A 22,081-nucleotide genomic window follows, 5' to 3' on the forward strand; every position below is an offset into this window, starting at 1 on the left:
ATGCAGGCAGACGTGCTGCAAATATCTTTGCACTAGTGGGACGATACAGAAGTCCAACAGCCACGTTTAGGATGCCACTAAGTTCACTGAGTGTTTGCTAGTATAAAGGCTTAGTAACAATGAGTTTGAGTGTGCAATGCAGGCAGACGTGCTGCAAATATCTTTGCACTAGTGGGACGATACAGAAGTCCAACAGCCACGTTTACGATGCCACTAGGGTCACTGAGTGTTTGCTAGTATAATGGCTTAGTAACAATGAGTTTGAGTGTGCAATGCAGGCAGACGTGCTGCAAATATCTGTGCACTACTGGGACTATACAGAAGTCCAATAGCCACGTTTAGGATGCCACTAGGTTCACTGAGTGTTTGCTAGTATAATGGCTTAGTAACAATGAGTTTGAGTGAGCAATGCAGGCAGACGTGCTGCAAATATCTTTGCACTAGTGGGACTATACAGAAGTCCAATAGCCACGTTTAGGATGCCACTAGGTTCACTGAGTGTTTGCTAGTATAATGGCTTAGTTATAATGAGTTTGAGTTTGCAATGCAGGCAGACGTGCTGCAAATAACTTTGCACTAGTGGGACTATACAGAAGTCCAATAGCCACGTTTAGGATGCCACTAGGTTCACTGAGTGTTTGCTAGTATAATGGCTTAGTAACAATGAGTTTGAGTGTGCAATGCAGGCAGACATGCTTCAAATATCTTTGCACTAGTGGGACGATACAGAAGTCCAATAGCCACGTTTAGGATGCCACTAAGTTCACTGAGTGTTTGCTAGTATAATGGCTTAGTAACAATGAGTTTGAGTGTGCAATGCAGGCAGACGTGCTGCAAATATCTGTGCACTACTGGGACTATACAGAAGTCCAATAGCCACGTTTAGGATGCCACTAGGTACACTCAGTGTTTGCTAGTATAATGGCTTAGTAACAATGAGTTTGAGTGTGCAATGCAGGCAGACGTGCTGAAAATATCTGTGCACTAGTGGGACGATACAGAAGTCCAACAGCCACGTTTAGGATGCCACTGGGTACACTCAATGTTTGCTAGTATAATGGCTTAGTTATAATGAGTTTGAGTGTGCAATGCAGGCAGACGTGCTGCAAATATCTGTGCACTAATGGGACTATACAGACGTCCAATAGCCACGTTTAGGATCCCACTAGGTACACTCAGTGTTTGCTAGTATAATGGCTTAGTAACAATGAGTTTGAGTGTGCAATGCAGGCAGACGTGCTGCAAATATCTTTGCACTAGTGGGACGATAAAGAAGTCCAACAGCCACGTTTAGGATGCCACTAGGTTCACTGAGTGTTTGCTAGTATAATGGCTTAGTAACTATCAGTTGGAGTGTGCAATGCAGGCAGACGTGCTGAAAATATCTGTGCACTACTGGGACTATACAGAAGTCCAATAGCCACGTTTAGGATGCCACTAGGTACACTCAGTGTTTGCTAGTATAATGGCTTAGTTATAATGAGTTTGAGTGTGCAATGCAGGCAGACGTGCTGCAAATATCTTTGCACTAGTGGGACTATACAGAAGTCCAATAGCCACGTTTAGGATGCCACTAGGTTCACTGAGTGTTTGCTATTATAATGGCTTAGTAACAATGAGTTTGAGTGTGCAATGCAGGCAGACATGCTTCAAATATCTTTGCACTAGTGGGACGATACAGAAGTCCAATAGCCACGTTTAGGATGCCACTAAGTTCACTGAGTGTTTGCTAGTATAATGGCTTAGTAACAATGAGTTTGAGTGTGCAATGCAGGCAGACATGCTGCAAATATCTGTGCACTACTGGGACTATACAGAAGTCCAATAGCCACGTTTAGGATGCCACTAGGTACACTCAGTGTTTGCTAGTATAATGGCTTAGTAACAATGAGTTTGAGTGTGCAATGCAGGCAGACGTGCTGCAAATATCTGTGCACTAGTGGGACGATACAGAAGTCCAACAGCCACGTTTAGGATGCCACTGGGTACACTCAATGTTTGCTAGTATAATGGCTTAGTTATAATGAGTTTGAGTGTGCAATGCAGGCAGATGTGCTGCAAATATCTTTGCACTATTGGGACGATACAGAAGTCCAACAGCCACGTTTAGGATGCCACTAGGTTCACTGAGTGTTTGCTAGTATAATGGCTTAGTTATAATGAGTTTGAGTGTGCAATGCAGGCAGACGTGCTGCAAATATCTTATCACTAGTGGGACGATACAGAAGTCCAACAGCCACGTTTAGGATGCCACTAAGTTCACTGAGTGTTTGCTAGTATAATGGTTTAGTAACAATGAGCTGTATCGGCGATAGGACTCAGGACGGAGCTGCGCCAGTGATGTCTGACACCAAGGACGCAGAAAGAAGATAATGGCGTGCTGGAGGAAAATGTCCGGTTTTATAATGCAGGGACATGTGACATGGACATCCTATCACACATGCCGTTGCTTCTATGGCTAAAAGTCCACTTAGCTGTGTGTGTGTCTGTGATTGGCTGACATGCTGGCCCTCCCCACTACACGCACGCGCTTAGGGAAGGAAGACAAGGAAAAAAAAAAAAAGGCGATCGCCATTATACAAACAGCAGTGATCTGAAGGCGCTGTTCCCGCACACTATACACTGAAATGTCATAATAGTGTGAGTCACAGAGTGACTTATACTATTACAGCGGAAAGCCAGCTAAGAATTTGCTGTTTTTTTGCTGCTAGGACCGTTCTCGAACGTATCTAGAACTATCGAGCTTTTGCAAAAAGCTCGAGTTCTAGTTCGATCTAGAACAGGCCCCAAAATCACTCGAGCCGCGAACTGGAGAACCACGAACCGCGAACCGCGCTCAACTCTACTAAGCAGTCCAAGGTATTGTTTTCAGATGAAAGTAAATGGTTTATTTAATTTGGAAATCAAGGTCCCAGAGTCTTTAGAAAGAGTGGAAAGGCCCCAATCCAAGCTGCTTGACGTCTAGTATGAAGTTTCCACACTCAGTGATGGTTTGGGGAGCCATGTCATCTGCTGGTGTATGTCCACTGTGTTTTATCAAGACCAAAATTAGCGCAGCCACCTACCATGAAATTTTAGAGCACTTCATGCTTCCCTTTGCTGACAAGCTTCTTGGAGATGGACATTTAATTTTCATCCACGACTTGGCACCTGTCCACACTGCCAAAAGTACCAATACTTGATTTAATAACCACTGTATCACTGTGCTTGATTAGCCAGCAAATTTTCCTGACCTAAATCCCATAAAGAATCTATGGGGTATTGTCAAGAGTAGAGATGAGCCACCCCCCTAGTGTTCGAGTTCGGTTCGGTTCGTCGAATGGCGGGTGTGTTCATCAAACGTTTAACGAACACCTTCGAACCCCATTGAAAACAATGGCAGGCAAACACAAGCACATAGAAAACCCAAAAAAGGTTTAGCTTACCAGTGTAGAAGCCACAGGACAAATCAGGAAGTGCACGGATCGATCCAGATGAGCCAGTTCTGGTATGAAGTACGTATACACAGAGTAAACTCCTTCTACGGTGTCGAAAAGTGAAACTAGTCAGAAGTCCTTATAGGGCAAGGACATGTGACATACACAGCCAATGACACATGCCCTTGCTTGTGTGCAAAAAATGCACTTTGCTGTGTGTGTGTGTGTGTGTGATTGGCTGACAGCCTGCCACACTATACGCGTGGTTAGGAAAAAAAAAATGGAGATTGCCATTATTTCAGGAACCCTCCCCCCGCACAATATACACTGAATTTGGATATTAATATTAACATTGCGCACATTGCGTAGTGTCCATGCGTATAATTCTGCAGCGATTTGGCAGCACATATGAATGTATTGTGACTGCACAATTAATGCATAATGTATGCGCGCTGGATGCTTGCTCTGCCACTTAGCTCAGCTCCATGCCCGCTGACAGCAGACACAGACAGTCGCACGATGAGAATGAACTCGGATGAACTTCACCCGACTTCATTGTCATCCTGTGGGTCTGTCTGTGTCGCAGCCTGATTTGTGGTCACTGGTGAAGGACGCACAGGTGACTGCAAATCCCCTGAGTGACTGAAGTGAGCCATGCGATTAGTGGTGCCATCACTGCAGTTACTGGCCTCCATCATCCCCGCACACAACGCCCCCGTCATCCCCACACACACGCTTTTGGTGATCGAACCGTTATCAAACGTTAACTCGAACTGTCGAACGTGAAGCAAATCGTTCAAGTTCGTCGAACAACTCGAACATCGCCCAAAATAACTCAAATTTGAAATTGGCGAATGGTTCGATTTGAACACCGCTCATCTCTAGTCAAGAGGAAGATGAGAGACACCAGACCCAACAATGCAGACAAGATGAAGGCTGCTATCAAAGCCACCTGGGCGTCCATAACACCTCAGCAGTGCCACAGGCTGATCGCCTCCATGCCACACCACATTGATACAGTAATTCATGCAAAAGGAGCCCCAACCAAGTATTGAGACATTTGCTCTACAGACTTTTCAGTACGCCAACATTTCTGAGTTTAATATCATTTTTTCAATTGGTCTAATATAATATTCGAATTATCTGAGATAATGACTTTTGGGTTTTCACTGGCTGTAAGCCATAATCATGAACATTAACAGAAATAAACAATTGAAATATCGGTATATCACTCTGTTTGTAATGACTATATATAAAATATATGTTCCCCTTTTTGTATTGAATTACTGAAATAAATTAACTTTTTGATGATATTCCAATTTATTGAGATGCAGTTACATCAATTCTGTCAAAAGGAATGGGCCAAAATTCTTAACACCTATTGTGAGAAGCGTGTGGAAGGATATCTGAAATGCTTGACCGAAGTCATACAGTTTAAGGGCAATAGTACCAAATACTAATGAAATGTATGTAAACTTTTGACTTTGCAGAAAGTAATACAAATGCCTTAAAATATTTTCTTTCTCTCATTATTCTGGCATTTGGCAAATTATAAATAATTTTGATTCCTAACTGACCTAACATAGGAAAGTTTTATTCTGATTTTATGTCAGATAGAGAGAAAAACATGCAGATGTGTCTTTTTAGATAGTATATGTAAACTTCTGGTTTCAACTGTATATACTGTATTTCTGTCTGTTTATATGTATTTTTGTGAATTTGTCTTCAAATATGTATATGTAAGCATTTGAGTGTGCTTGGGGCCTGCAAATACACAAATACACAAACATGTAGCGATTGCTAGCGACGTTATTGACACGGCAAATATATCAACTCTCTTCAGTTAACTTCCTTTTACACAAAAAAAGTCTAAGACTTGCTATTAAGTCTTTTACCAAGAATTATGTGCCAGAATTGCTTTTAACAAAATAGTCTACAATAACTCACTGCTATCTCGGCTGGAGTTAACTACAGATTAAAACAACTTAATTAGAAGATCATAAAATGAATAAAAAATGCTTGATTAGTTTGGCAGGCGGTATGACTAGAGATTATTTTTAATGATCTAGGACTATTTATAGAAGGCTATTTCGTTAAAAAGATTTTGTTGTCATGGAAAAGTTGTATTATTCAATTCAGTAATTGAAATGAGTTATATGTCTAATGTAATGTCATTTAAGCAACATTTATTTGTAAACCTAATGTTTTAACAACTTCACAATGTATGACGTACCAATACATCATGGTCCGAAACGGAAGGACGCAGGTTATGTGCCCACATGAGTGCCATCGGGGTTTTGGTTTTACTGACAGCTGAGCCCTGGATCTCACAGTCAGGAGTGGTATCCGATCTATAAAACTCTAAGGCTATGTGCACACGTTGCGTTTTTTTCAGTGCAGAAAAAAACGCACCCTCTGGCAGAGGGGACAATTGTAAACAATGTGTTTTGGGAAAAAACGCATCAAAAACGCATGCGTTTTTCTTGCGTTTTTCATGCGTTTTCCATGCGTTTTCTTCAGGTGCGTTTTTGACCACATGATCCAGTGACAGTGCCACAGTGCATCCAGTACACAGTGTCAGCCTTCCTGCAGAGATGTGAGTGTTGTCCACGGGAGAACGCAGCTGCCCATGCCCACGATTTGGGTTCAGGCTGCTGTGGACTTGCTCTATTCTACGTGCAGAGAACTCTCATCTCCGCAGCATAAATTGACATGCTGAGGCTCGGGAAGCCGCGCCACAGGTCAGTTTATGCTGCAGAGAAAAGAAGCCCAGTGGGCATGGGATTTCTAAAAATCCTTCCACTGTGCTTCTACTGTACAACGCAGCGTTATGGACACAGGGAAAACATTCTGCGCCCATAACGCTGCAAACCCTGATTGTGGGCACACAGCCAAAAATGTGTCAATGGATGTCAAACATATATATAACGTCCCACCCCCCCTGCATATTCTAAGCTGGCACCCTTTAGTGCCTTTCATGTGGCACTAAAGGTTGCCTAGCCTTGTATTTAGCCCAAAAAAAAATAATTAAAATAAATGACGTGGGGTCCCCCCTATTTTTGATAGCCAGTCAGGGTAAAGCAGACAGCTGTAGCCTGCAAACCACAGCTGACAGCTTCATCTTGTCTGGTGATCAATTTGGAGGGCTCCCCAAGCAGTTTTTTTTTTAATTTATAAATAATTAAAAAAAAAAAAACGTGGGGTCCCCCCAAATTAGATCACCAGCCAAGGTGAAGCTCACAGCTGGGGTCTGGTATTCTCAGGATGGGAAGAGCCATGGTTATTGCACTCTTCCCAGCCTAAAAATAGCAGACCGGAGCCGCCCCAGAAGTGGCGTATCCATTAGATGCGCCAATCCTGGCGCTTCGCCCCAACTCATTCCGTTGCCCTGGTGCGGTGGCAAACGGGGTAATATATGGGGTTGATACCAGATGTGTAATGTCACCTGGCATCAAGCCCAGCAATTAGTGATGTCACGGCGTCTATTTGATACCAGACATAACTAATTGAGAGTAAAAGCAAAAAAAATTGACAACAAAAAAAAAAATGTATTTGAAAAAACACTCCCCAAAAACATATCCTCTTTCACCAATTTATTGAAAAGAAAAGAAAAAAAAATTGGGTCCGCAGTATCCATTTTTAACGTCCCATGTCGCCTCTGGACCTTTTAGAACATGGGGGGCACGCTCAGGGAATGTGTCCCCCATTTTCTAGTAGTGCACACCCTCCATTTGAGGAGAGTTGGTGCAAAGAATCTGCACCCACTCTCCCCGGGTCACAGCTGTAGTGTGCCGAGCTGCAGCAGCCAGCGCAGCTCACACTGAACACAGGAAGCCGTCAGCTGCTCGGCACATGTGACCGGCGCGCACTGTGAAGGAGGGGGCTGTGGGGGATCAGCGCTGTGATAGGTACGGGGGTTACCGGGGGACACCGGGGGGGAATAGGTGGTGACCTGGCAGGGCCTGGGGAGCAGTTTTCTGTCACATGTGTTATTGCACATGCGACAGAAACAGAGGAGTAGGGTGGCCAGTGCGCTGCTGTGCACGCGACCATGTTGGATTTTCGGGAGGGGGGTCAGGGGTTGGGGCGGGCACTTTGGCGACTCCGGCTTTCCTGAACTTTGCCAGGAAGTGAGGTCAACAGGAAACCTCTTGACCTCACTTCCAGGTAAAATGCCTGCGTTCTGTATGCCGATAAAGCATGCGGACCGCAACAAAAATGCAGCGAACTGCGGTGCAGCTGCGTTCTGACCCACATCATTGATTTCAATGGGGGGAGAACGCAGCTACAACGCACAAAAGAAGTGACATGCTGCTTCTTTTTCCGCACCGATTTTTGGCATCCAGAATGCTGCATTTAGATACGCAGCGTGTGCATTGATTTTTCGGCTTTCTCATAGACTTTGCTGAGGAAGCTGAACGCATGCTATTTGGCACTGAAACGCTGCACTTCTAAATGCAGCGTTTCCGCGGGAAAAAAAACGCAACGTGTGCACATAGCCTAACACTTGTTAGCCCCTTCAGCAAATACCCAGAAAATAAACAATAAATATAAAAAAAAATCACAAAAATGCTTTCTTATCATATCGCCAAAAAAAAGTGAAAAAACGCCATAAAAAAGTGTATGTAAATAAAAATGGTGACTGTAAAAATGTCATCTTGCACCCAAAAAATCAAGCTGCTCTACAGCTCCATCAGTGAAAAAATAAAAATGCTATAGATCTCAGAATGCAGCAATGTAAAAACATTTCTTTTTTCTACAAAATAGTTTTTATGGTGTAAAAGCTGCAAAACATTAAAAAAAATTCAAATGTGGTATCTTTGTAATTGTACTGACCCGAAAAATAAAGCTGTTTTATCACTTTTGTGAACGAGGTTAAAAAAATACAAAAAAAAATTGCTGAATTTCTGTTTCTGCTTGATTCTGCCTCAAAAAAAGCAGAATAGAAAGAGATTCAAAAATATTATGTGGCCCAAAATGGTGCCATTAAAAACTCCAATTCATCCTACAAAAAAAGCCCTCACATGAATGTTGTCAGCAAAAAAAAAAAACTATAGCGTTCAAAATATGGTAATCCAAACCTAAAAAAACCTATATAAAATCTGGTATTGCCGTAGTCGTACTAACATTAGGAATAAAGATGCCCTATCACTTATACCGCAAGGTGAACGACATAAAAAATAATAATAAAGCCAATTATTCAACTGCTGTTGATTTGTTTATTCTGCCTCCCCAAAATTGCAGTAAGGAGCAGCTCACATTCATCCTACGTACACTGAGAGCTTACACTGGGATTACTTGTAAATCTCTGAAAAAGGGATTCAAACGAAAGCCTCACTGTAATGAACTCTCATCTGGCTTGTCCATCTTTTGACATGACTTTTTAGGCGTGGACAAAAGTAAGAGCAACAATAGTTTTGTGCACCTTTGAAAAGACAGACACCGCTGAACAGAGGCCGAACAGAGTCCGGAGTAACTCTGCTGCCTTACTAGTGAATGGATGCTTCAGAAGATTCACTTAAATCACATATTTTGAAGCTGTAGATGGAAACTCTAATGTAACTGCACAGCATAGAGCACAGGAAAAACGTGAACTGGTCAAAAATGTTCTGTTCACCAAGTTGCCACCAAATAGAATTCAGCTCAACCCACAAAAAGTCCCTACTCTGGTCTATCATCTATTAATGGAAAAATAGGGGGCTTCCAAGTTACTAGCAGCATAAAGGCTCTGGACACACACTATGCTCCCATAGAAAAAAAAATAGTCTACAAAATCTGTACTCCTAAATCCTAACGTCCCCTTCCCTTCTGACCACTACAATGTGCCTAAACCACAGTTAATGGAAAAAAGATTCCGGTCTTTGTGAGCGCTAGTAATAGATCTTTGGTCTTTGATCTTGTAGGAAAATTAGCTTTATTATTAATAACATAAAGCTCTTGTATTAACACAACGCGTTTCAGCAAGATACACTTGCCATCCTCAGGTGTAACAAGAGCACTTCACACACATTAAATTTATAGATAAAATGAAACAAACTCCACAAGTGAGACTCATGGGTGTGTCATACAATCAGGTTATTTAACCCTTTAAATGCTAAAACTTTTATAATGAATTAAAAGTCGGATAAAAACTTATAAAAAACATGGGACATTATCATCTAAAAATCGATATCTATACAACCATTTCATAAATAAATAAATAGTTGGAATTAAATACATTAAAATAGAATTTACCATTTGTGATTTTATATGAGGATTACTATTAGTGGAAAAAATATATATTATCAGGATTTTTTCCATTTGACTTAATGGATGTCACAGTCATACTGAAATCTTTTAGTTAGGGAACCTTTTTGGGATTATTTCTTTAGTAAAATTTTACTTTTCTCTAAAAAGATCAAAGACCAAAGATCTATTACTAGTGCTCACAAAAACCGGAATCTTTTTTCCATATGCCTACTCCCGTAAGGGAATCCGGATAGAGCTGCTGCGAGTAATAGAATCCATCAGATCATTTGAACTGACAGTGGGAGGACACAGGTCCGCACAGAGCTCCAGGATTCAAGGAGTCGGTGAATCTGAAGCCGGCAGTGGTAACATACCTGGATCCACCCAGCAGAACAACGGATAACGCCAGCTGAGACAGTCCCTCATCCTCCAGAGGAATTATACATCTAAGGCCCGTTTCACACGTCAGTGAAAAATAGTGACGTTTTTCACTGGCGTGTAAAACACGCACATGTCCCTGCGTGTGCCGTGATTCACGGCACACGTGGGTTGTCTAAGTGCAATCCGGGCTCCGTTCTCCGTGGCCCGTGATTGCACTTAGAAAACAACTCACCTGTGCGCGCTCCCGCTCTCCATGGTGCTGATCGCTCCCGCGGTGCAGCATCCGGCCGGCGGTGACCCCCGCAGCAGCTGCTTCCAGGTCGGCTGTGTCGCGCATAATGAATATGCGCGACAATAATGAGCCGGCTCAGAAGCAGCAGGGAGAACGGGCTGCAGAGGACATCGCTGGACGCCGGGTGAGTAAAAATGATTTTTATTTTAAAAGCACTTTTTTTCTGGCACGTGTTTCACGGACCACACCACTGCGTGGTCCGTGGAACATCAGTGATGCCAGAAAAAATGGACATGTCTCCGTGCGGCAAACACGCACACGCGGGTACACCGCACGGAGACACGTGCAGTGAAAAATCACTGACGTGTGAGCAGAACCATTCATTATAATGGGTCTGCGTATGTCAGTGATTCTGATACGTTTTAAAAAAAGCACAAACGTACCAGAACGTACCAGAATCACTGACGTGTGAAAGGGGCCTAACACCGGGGTTGTGCGAGGGCGCACACCCTAACCAGGTGAGCAATTCTATAATATAAATATACAGAAATCACTCCACGGGTGCTTCTCATATGTGCTATAGTTTTATTTCTACAGTAAACCACAGTTAAGGTCCACATGTATAACATTTTTATAGTGAGGAAGCCTGCCTAGTATATGTGGTGTGTCTACAGAAGCAAGAGCTGGGCACAATGAATGGGCACTACGATGTATAGGGCACTGCAAGGGCTTATTTGCAATTTTTAACTCTGCAACATACAGTGTGTTTGACAACATGGGTTATTTCCAGAAATCAAACACTCCCAGAGGAGTGTGATTGCCAATATTTGGCCACATGAAGGGTTTCTGCTGTTCTGGCACTTAGTGTCTCTGCTACTGGAGTCAGCAAACTAGTCTAGGAAAATCTGTGCTCCAAAAATCAAATAAAGCTTCTTACCTCTTGAGTCCTGAGGTGACGCCAAACAGTACTGTACAGTCATTTGTGGGGTAGTGCCATGTTCAGGAGAAATTGTGTAACATATTATGGGACCTTTTTTATTTTTTCCCGTTGTGACAATTGGAAATGAGGGGTTAAAAAAAAACATTTTAGTGGTAAAAATTTAATTATTTTTTCTTCACCGCCCAATAGTATAACATTTTGTGACACACCTGAGGTGTCAATATTATCACTGCACCCCTGGATTCATTGAGGAGTGCAGTTTGTAAAGTGTTATCATTGTGGTGGATATCTCCTGTTCTGGTTCCTCAGGGACTTTGCCAATGTGACATGGCACCCACAAAACATTCCATCAAAATCTGATGTCTCTTCTCAGCTTTGCACTGTACCTCAAAGTATATCCCAATTGCATGGAGAGTACTGGCACACTAAGGAGAATTACACAACAAACTGTATTTCTTTTTCTTATAATCCCATATAAAAATAAACAACTTGTAGCTAAAATAACATTTTAGTGGACAATGTTTAATTGATCTTTCTTCACCACCTAATGGTGTAAAATTTAGTGACACACCTGTGATGTCAATACGCTCTCTTCACCCTTAGATGAATTCATTGAGGGGGTAGTTTGGAAAATGGGATCACTTTTGGGGGCTCTGCTTTCTGGCATGTTAGTGGCTCTGGCAATGTGACATGGCGCCCCTAAACCATTCCAACAAAATCTGTACTCCAATATGACGCTTCTTCACTTTTCAGCCCTGAAGTGTGCCCAAACTACAGTTGAGGTATTGGCAAACATAGGAGAAATTGCACATGAAATTGAACAGTGCATTATCTCCTGTTAGCCTTGTGAAAATTTAGGCCAAAAGCAACATGTTAGCTGGAAAAATACTGTATATTTTTTCATTTTTATAACTCAACTTCATAAAATTCTGTGAAGAACCTGGCAGTTTAAGGTGTTCACCATACATCTAGATAAATTCCATGAGGGGTCTAGTTTCTGAAATGGGGTCACATGTGGGGAGTTTCACTGTTTAGGCACATCAGGGGCTTATAAAACGCGCATTTGGTATCCGCTAACGATTCCAGTCAATTTTTTAATCCAAAAGTCAAATAGTGCTCCTTCCCTTCTGAGCCCTGCTGTGAGCCAAAACAGGGGTTTTACACCATTTATGAGGCCACATATAGGGCACTGGCATACTCAAGAGAAATTGCATATCAAATTAGATGCTGAATTTTTCCTGTTATCTTTGGTGAAAATTAAAAATTTGGGACAAAAGCAACATGTTTGTGAGAAAACAGTATTTTTCAATTTTCATGGCTCAATGTTATAAAATTATGGAAAGCACCTGTGGGTTCAAGGTGCTCACCACACATCTAGATACCTCCTTGAGGTGTCTAGTTTCTAAAATGTGGTCATATGTGGGAGTTTCCTCTGTTTAAGCACATCAGGGGCTCTGCAAATGAGACATGGCGTCTGCTAAAGATTTTAGCCATTTTGGGTTTAAAAAGTCGAATGGCGCTCCTTCAATTCTGAGCACAGCCGTGCGCCTCACAGATGTTTTCCACTACATATGAAGTTTTAGTCTACTCTGGAGAAAACGCACAATAAATTGTATCATACTTTTTCTCCTACAAATGTATCAGAAAGAGGAAAAATCCAGCGCTGAAGAGTTGAATTAAAACTCCATATTTTATTTGTGAAAATATTAAAATTCAGCAAATTAGGCTATATCGTCGGGGAACCAACAGAACAACGCGTTTCAACGCTCAGGTGTTAAGGTGGTGTCACACATAGCGACGACGACAACGACGTCGCTGCTAAGTCACCATTTTCTGTGACGTAGCAGCAACGTCCCGTCGCTGTCGCTGTGTGTGACATCCAGCAACGACCTGGCCCCTGCTGTGAGGTCGCCAGTCGTTGCTGAATGTTCTGCTTCATTTTTTGGACTTTGCTCTCCCGCTGTGAAGCACACACGCTGTGTGTGACAGCGAGAGAGCGACGAATTGAAGCGAGCAGGGAGCCGGCATCTGGCAGCCTGCGGTAAGCTGGAACCACGGTAAACATCAGGTAACCAAGAAGCCCTTTCCTTGGTTACCCGATATTTACCTTAGTTACTAGCATCCGCCGCTCTCACGCTACCAGTGCCGGCTCCCTGCTCCCTGCATACGTAGCTGGAGTACACATCGGGTAATTAACCCGATGTGTACTCTGGCTAGGAGTGCAGGGAGCCAACGCTAAGCGGTGTGCTCTCACGCTGCCAGTGCCGGCTCCCTGCTCCCTGCACACGTAGCTGGAGTACACATCGGGTAATTAACCCGATGTGTACTCTGGCTAGGAGTGCAGGGAGCCAGCGCTAAGCGGTGTGCTCTCACATTGCCAGTGCAGGCTCCCTGCACACGTAGCTGGAGTACACATCGGGTAATTAACCCGATGTGTACTCTGGCTAGGAGTGCAGGGAACAGGGAGCCGGCACTGGCATCGAGAGAGTGGCGGATGCTAGTAACTAAGGTAAATATCTGGTAACCAAGAGAAGTGCTTTCTTGGTTACGCGATATTTACCTTAGTTACGCTTCCACGCGTCGCTGCTAGCTGGGGGCTGCTCACTGGTCGCTGGCGAGATCTGCCTGTTTGACAGCTCACCAGCGACCATGTAACGACGCAGCAGCGATCCTGATAAGGTCAGATCGCTGGTCGTGATTGCTGCTGCATCGCTATGTGTGACACCACCTTTAATCATGTTCTGAATAGATCTGTGCCGGCTTCCTTTTGAAAGATCTCCCTGCTTCTTAGAATCAAGAGCACCTGTAATGGTTACTCATGACAACTCCTGAGCTAGTAGTTGCGAGAGATCTGACAAATGGGAGTTTAAACAACAAATAATTCAAATATATACAAAGTATGTTAAAATACAGGTTGTAAATATATATAAAAACCTGTAACAGATTGTGAATAGAAAAAAATTTAATAATCCCGATGTAGTTATCAAGCGGACAATTTATAACATATATAATTTATTCATATCATATTCTAATATATATAACTAATGTAATTATATATGATATATTAATAATAATTTATTCCAAAGGTATATATACATATATATAGGTACAAATAGTGAAATCCCCTGATAAATCGAATAAGGCATATATTTTGTGTATATTTTTTATTAATTAACAGATAGAAAAGGAGTTTGACATTCTCTTCAGCCAGCCAGAAATGGATAACAAAGTTGGAGAGGATAAACAAAATCGACCACCGTGCATGGCAAAGATTCAGCTTCTGAACCGACAGAAAATGTGTTGATCTCTGGTCTATGCAGTGCCGGAGCCTATTAGAAGACCTGCTTAGGGCCTAAATACCACTAACATATAGCATCTGATGCAAGAGCATCAGAAATTATATGCTAATGACATTTGGCTCAGGCTCTGCTTCAAGGGTTAACAGAGTGTCATGAAAATATGATCCGATCTTGAAATCGGATCACAGATGCAGAGTGGAGGGAAAGAGTAATCTCTCCATCTTCTCCACTGCCTGTCCTGTATATTGCACTGCAGTTAGATGTCATCCAAATGCAGTCCGATGTAGAGGTGAGCAAATTCAGTATGGGCCTTAGCCTATTAGGCTCGAGCTTGGTAATATGAGCACTTTCCGACAATGTTCGTTTTTGTTCGATAACTGATTGTGTTTTCCAAAAATGCTTTTCTAATAAAATGTTAACCCCTTCACCCTCGGCCACTAAAACACCCTAATGACCGGGCCATTTTTTGGAATTCTGACCAGTGTCACTTTGACAGGTTATAACTCTGGAACGCTTCAACGGATCCTGGCGATTCTGACATTGTTTTTTCATGACATATTGTACTTCATGTCAGTGGTAAATTTAGGCCGATATTTTTTGCGTTTATTTGTGAAAATTTAGGAAATTGTGCGAAAATTTGGAAAATTTCGCAATTTTCAAACTTTGAAAATTTATGGCCATAAATCTGAGAGATATCTCAGACAAAATAGTTACTAAATAACATTTCCCACTTGTCAACTTTACACCAGCGCAATTTTCGAAAGAATTTTTTTTTTCCTTAGGAAGTTAGAAGGGGTCAAAGTTCATCAGCAATTTCTAATTTTTCCAACAAAATTTACAAAACATTTTTTTTAGGGACCACATCACATTTGAAGTGACTTTGAGAGGCCGAGGTGACAGAAAATACCCAAAAGTGACCCCATTCTAAAAACTGCACCCCTCACACTGCTCAAAACCACATCCAAGAAGTTTATTAACCCTTTAGGTGCGTCACAGGAACCAAAGCAATGTGGAAGGAAAAAATGAAAATTTTACTTTTTAACACAAAAATGTTACTTTAGCCATAAAATTTTCATTTTTACAAGGGAGAAAAGAGAAAGTGCACCCTACAATTTATTATGCATTTTCTCCTGAGTACGCTGATATCCCATATGGGGTAAAAATCAATTGTTTGGGTGCACGGCAGAGGTCGAAAGGCAAGGAGCGCCATTTGAATTTTTGAACACAAAATTAGCTGCACTCATTAGTGGACGCCATGTCGGGTTTGAAGACCCCCTGAGGTGCCTAATCAATGGAGCTCCCCCACAAGTGACCCCATTTTGGAAACTAGAGCCCTCAAATATTTTTTCTAGATGTTTGATGAGCACTTTGAACACCTGGGGGCTTCACAGAAGTTTATAACGTTGAGCCGTGAAAAGAAAAAAAAATTTTTTTACCACAAAACTGTTGCTTCAACTAGGTAGCTTTTTTTTTCACAAGGGTATCGGGAAAAAATGCAACATATAATGTATTGTCCATTTTCTCCTGAGTACGCAGATACCTCATATGTGGTGTAAATCAAATGTTTGGACACACGGCAGTGCTCGGAAGGCAAGGAGCGCCATTTGAATGCAAAATTAGCTGCACTCATTAGCGGACGCCATGTCAGGTTTGAAGACCCCCTGAGGTGCTTAAAAAATGGAGCTCCCCCACAAGTGACCCCATTTTGGAAACTAGAGCCCTCAAATAATTTTTCTAGATGTTTGATGAGCACTTTGAACACCTGGGGGCTTCACAGAAGTTTATAACGTTGAGCCGTGAAAAGAAAAAAAACATTTTTTACCACAAAACTGTTGCTTCAACTAGGTAGCTTTTTTTTTCACAAGGGTATCAGGAAAAAATGCACCATAAAACGTATTGTCCATTTTCTCCTGAGTACGCAGATACCTCATATGTGGTGGAAAGTAATTGTTGGGCGCATGGCGGGGCTCAGAAGAGAAGGGCACCATTTGACAGCAAAATTGATTGGAATCATTAGCGGACGCCATGTCACGTTTTTAGACCCCCCCCATGGTGCCTAAACAGTGGAGCTCCCCCACAAATTACCCCATTTTGGAACTAGACCCCTCAAGGAATTTATCTAGATGTTTAGTGAGCCCCTTGTACCCCCAGGGGCTCCACTGAAAGTTGATAACGTTGAACCGTGAAAATTATTTATTTTTTTTTTAATTTTTTTTTTTAATTTTTGCAGCAACAAGGTAGCTTTTTTTTTTTTCTCTTTTTACAATGGTATCAGGAAAAAATGCACCAAAAAACGTATTGTGCAATTTTTCCCGAGTACGCAGATACCTCACATGTGGTGGAAATCAATTGTTTGGGCGCATGGCGGGGCTCAGAAGACAAGGAACGCCATTTGACTTTTCAAACGCACAGACGCGGTGCACTGATCGGCCGCTGCAGGAGGCACGGTCGGATGAGATACAAAAAGCGCTGGGGATGCGGGAAAAAAAAAAAAAAAGTCATGCCAAAAATTGAGCAGGGATGTTGATCCGCGCTCAGCGGGACGCACGGACAGATGTGATACTTTTTTTTTCCGTATCCCCGACGCTTTTTGTATTGCATCAGTCCGTGCGTCCCGCCGAGCGCTGATCAGGGATGCACATAACGGATCGGCATCCCTGCTCAATTTTTGGCGTGACTTTTTTTTCCGTATCCCCGATGCTTTTTGTCACGCCAAAAATTGAGCAGGGATGCCGATCCTTTATGTGCATCCCTGATCAGCGCTCGGCGGGACGCTCGGACAGATGCGATACAAAAAGCGTCGGGAATACGGGAAAAAAAGTCCCGCCGAAAACTGACCACGGATGTAGATACGTTATCTGCATCCCTGATCAGCGCTCGGCGGGACGCACGGACGCATGAGGTGTAAAAATGGACAGGGGATAGAGGAAAAAAAGAAAAAAAAAAAAAAAAAAAAGTTATACTCACAGTACCCAGAGGATTTGCAGGAGGAACAGAAGGCAAGGAACAGCTTTACAGCAGCAGCCAGCAGGCAGGAAGTTGGACAGCTCAGCAGAAGACCCAGGAAGAAGGACCCAGCGATGGAGGAGATGTGATCGGCCGGTGAAGACAGGTAAGAGGACGTCGGGGGGACAGCAGAGGGGGACGGGGACAGCAGAGCGGGACAGCAGAGGGGGAGGGGGACAGCAGAGGGGGAGAGCAGAGGAGGGAGATACCGGAGGAGCTGCAGAATAGAGATCACGGGGGAGGCCGGCAGACCGGGATGTCTGGGGGCGGACCGGGATGTCTGGGGGCAGACCGGGATGTCTGGGGGCAGACCGGGATGTCTGGGGGGGCAGATCGGGATGTCTGGGGGGGCAGATCGGGATGTCGGAGGACAGATCGGGATGTCGGAGGACAGATCGGGATGTGGGGGGGCAGATCGGGATGTCGGGGGGGAGATCGGGATGTCGGGGGGGAGATCGGGATGTCGGGGGGGCATATCGGGATGGCGGGGGGCAGATCGCAGGGGGGCACGGGCAGGGGCCATTACGGGAGCGCGCAGGAGCAAAATCACAAGAGCGCGCAGGGGCTGCAAGAGAGCAGGGGAGGAGGGATACCGGAGGAGCTGCAGAATAGAGATGGCGGGGGGCAGATCGGGATGTCGGGGGGGCAGATCGGGATGTCAGGGGGGCAGATCGGGATGTCGAGGGGGCAGATCGGGATGTCGGGGGGGGCAGATCGCAGGGGGGCACACGCAGGGGCTGCAAGGTGAGCACAATACTCACCGCTCCCGCTCCTGCTCCATGACGTGACAGCAGCGGCAGCGGCAGCAGCAGCGGTGGCGTGGTACCACTAGTACCAGCCAGTGCTGCACGCTGCAGACATGTTGGGGGAGGGTCCCTAGACCAGCACAGGCCTGGGGAGGGCGGCCACCGGCAGATCAGACCGCCCCACTGCACACTGATTGGAGCGATTGCGCGTCATCGCACGATCGCTCCAATCAGTGCTGCAGGGGGGGGCCACGGTGTCTGCTTGCTTCCAGCCAATGATCGGAGCTGCTGCAGCTCCGGTCCTAGCTGGATTTTACAAGATCACTCTATTTTTGGCATTTTTTTTTGCCGAAAACAGCGTGATCAATGTGATTGGCGGTTCCGATTTGAACAGCCAATCACAGCGATCGCCTATGGGGGGTGGCGATGCCACCCCCCCTGGGGTCAAGCAAAGGTCCCCTGCTGTAAGAAACAGCAGGGGACATCATTTGAAAGCCGTTGCTATGGCCACGGCAATCAAATGAAGTTTAGGCAGTAAAATTACGTCCCTGGTCGTTAAGTCACGTTAAAATAGGACGTAATTTTACTGCCCGCGGTCATGAAGGGGTGTCAGTTGAAAGTTTCCTTAGCTGTGTGTTTGGGATCATTGTCTTACTGAAATGTTCACACTTGTTTCATCTTCATCATCCTGGTAGATGGCAGATTTTTATGTACAATGTCTCGATATATTTGTCCATTCATCCTTTCTTCAATTATTTAAAGTTTTCCAGTGACATATGCTGAAAAACAGCCCCACAACATGATTGTTCCCACCTCCAAACTTTACTGTTGGTATGGTGTTAAAGGCCTCCATACATGGTGTGTATTATAAATAACTGTGGAAAAAGAAAGCGCAATAGGGTCTTACCCCAATAAGGAAGGGGTTGATTAATAAGATTAAACTCACCTTTAGAAGTTGTGCCAGTCACAACTCCTATATATGCATGTACACTCCAGGTCAAGGCTGCAGTCCCGGAATTGGCAGATAGCAGAAAGTAATAGAGATGGGTTTTCAGCACTGCGCCAATGACCAAAGACAGCTTGAAGATAGGATTAATGTTACTTTCTTTTCAAGCACAGGTTAACACGTTTCAGGAGTCTCAGCTCCCTTCATCAGGACAAACAGGCAAAAGAACATCTTTTGCCTGCTTGTCCTGATGAAGGGAGCTGAGACTCCTGGAACGCGTTGACCTGTGCATGAAAATAAAGTAACATTAATCCTATCTTCAAGCCGTCTTTGGTCATTGGCACGGTGCTAAAAACCCATCTCTATTACGTTCTGCTATGGTGTGTATTATGGCATCCAAAGAGTTAAATTTTGGTCTCATCTGATCACACCATATTCTGCTAGTATTTCAAAGGCTTGTCTAATCTAATTGTTGTTAGGCAAACTTTAAATGCATCTGAACATGCTTTTTGTTGGGCAATGTATTCTTGCATGGTGAGTGCGTACATAGACTATCAAAGTTGAGTGCATTACTTATTGTTTTCTTTGAACCAATTGTCCTGTCTGATTCCAGAGCTTTCTATACCATCTCCACTGAGAATAATGTTCTTTCCAGTTCTGGGTTATGGCTAAAGATAAAACTGTTCTTCGATAAAGGTTCACCAATATCAAATTCGGTATGAGCTTTAGCTTGTTTGTTCGGGTTTAGTAACCCTGAACTTAGCTAGGGGTTTAATGAAAGGTAGTTGAGATAGGTAGGAGAGCAATAGGGTAGAATAGGGATGTGCAGTGTAAGGTGTGTGCCACAAATTGGCATTTCAAGATAGAAATAGGAATCCTACTTGAGAGTGTCTGCTAAAGAGTTGCTAGTGAACAATCTAAATAGTTATTGCTACATATTACTGCATGCTTCAAATTAGCCAGTGAACCACATTTTTAGGTATTGTTAGTAGTGCCTGTTTTAAATTTGCTAGTGAACTAGCTAAATAGGTCTTAGAACTTTTCAGTACAGTAATATAGAAAACCCCGGCACACAGATGGAGAAAAAGAGAATATCCAGTCAAGGTTGCTTTTAATATGCTGGTGTTTTATTCGTGAAAAATTCCATAACAGTCAGTGTGTGGCAATAAAAGGCAATGTAAGGTCCAACGTTTCGGCTCATATGGGAGCCTTCACCAGGGACATGAAATGCTAGAACAGTATTGTACAAAAATACAAGGAGAAAAATAATTACAATAACATCATGATATGAATACATAGCATATCAACACAACGTCTGTAAGGTAATTAGAAGGAAAAGGGGAAGGGGGGGGGATCAGTTACAGTGCATGGGTGAAGGGGTGTATGATAAAATGTACATCCGGGGTGGAATTAATATGATAGAAAGGAAGAGTATATGGCAATGGAGAGAAAAAAGAGAGAAAGAAAGGAGAAAAAAAAGAGAAAAAAAAGGAAAAAGAAAAAAGAATGAAGAAAGAAGGAAAAGAGAGACATACCCGTATAGTATAAAGGAAGAGTCCTGCACACACAATGTATGAATGGAGATACTGCAAGGAAAAGGAAGAAAATTAAGGAAAAAGAGATTATATACAGTCTATATAATGTGATGTAATCCTAGGATAAGGGATGAGAGGAAAAAACTATTATGTAAACTTACATGTAAGTTATAGGAGGAGCACAAGGCTATTAAGAATCCAAGGTTCAGGATGGAGTCAGGATAGAGGAATGTCCAGACTAAAGAGCATGAAGGAGGGAAGAGGGGAATAGGGATTAAAAGTGTGCCAGAAGAAAAGAGGCATGGATTTATTTATATATATATAGTAGTAGTATGAGTACCTACCAGTATTATGGACGTGTTATGTAACATGTGGGGGCTCACATCTAGAGGATGCAATAAAGGCTAATGCTATAAGGAGGTAAAAACATACAGTGGATTCAGATGAGGTATGGATCCGATGTAGGCAAAAAGTGGAATCAACATACCAATAGATAATGAGGATGAGTCACATCAGGAGAGGGAAGCCTAAGGATTGTATTTCGTGGCCATGTAATAGGGGAATTGCCCCATGTGTATGACAAGGCTGAAAAATGAACAGTGGATAATGTGAACTAACAACAAGGAGCAATATGTGCAAAGTACAATCTGTGGGACTAAAGGACATACCTAATCAGAAATGGTACACAGACCAAGGGTAATCTGGAATGCCTTAGGAATAAGAAAAGGGTAGTCAGATTTAGCATTTCAAAAAGGAAAGTAGGGAGGAACCAGCACAGAAGCTGGTGACCTTACCTATTGCAGCATGTAGTCAGAGTGAGGGAGCCCAGAGACAGAGCGGAGAAGCAGGGATTATATACTGGTAGCGTGTGTTATGGCGTCTTAGTGATATCCGGGTTAGAGACTGCTGGGAAAAAGTGACGTGTGCGCGCATGCGCATTGCGATGAAGTCACTCTGCCTTCCTGGCTTTGGAACGCAGGTGACTGACACGCAATGTACGCACGCGCTGTGCAGTGTGACGTGACGACAGGACGCGGGCGTGCTGTGCATTCCTATGAGGTATTGTGAGATCCAAGACTCAGTATATCAGGCAGCGGTGGAGCGTGTTATGGGAGAAAGAATACTGTGCATGCTATAGGACTGGTGAAGGGTGTTCTAGGATATCTAGAAGGGGGAAAAAAAAGGAAAAAATTAGAACATGATAACATAACGTCAAACAGCACTATATAAGGGCAACAACCTTAAGGTATTAACTAAGGACTAGTGAGATTACATTCAATGAGTAATAGCAGGATAAATAGTATATTTAGCCATGGATGCATGGAATATAAGAAATAAGTACCATTGATACA

The sequence above is a fragment of the Anomaloglossus baeobatrachus genome, chromosome 4, assembly GCF_048569485.1.
Source record: "Anomaloglossus baeobatrachus isolate aAnoBae1 chromosome 4, aAnoBae1.hap1, whole genome shotgun sequence".
NCBI classification, from domain to species: Eukaryota; Metazoa; Chordata; class Amphibia; order Anura; family Aromobatidae; genus Anomaloglossus; species Anomaloglossus baeobatrachus.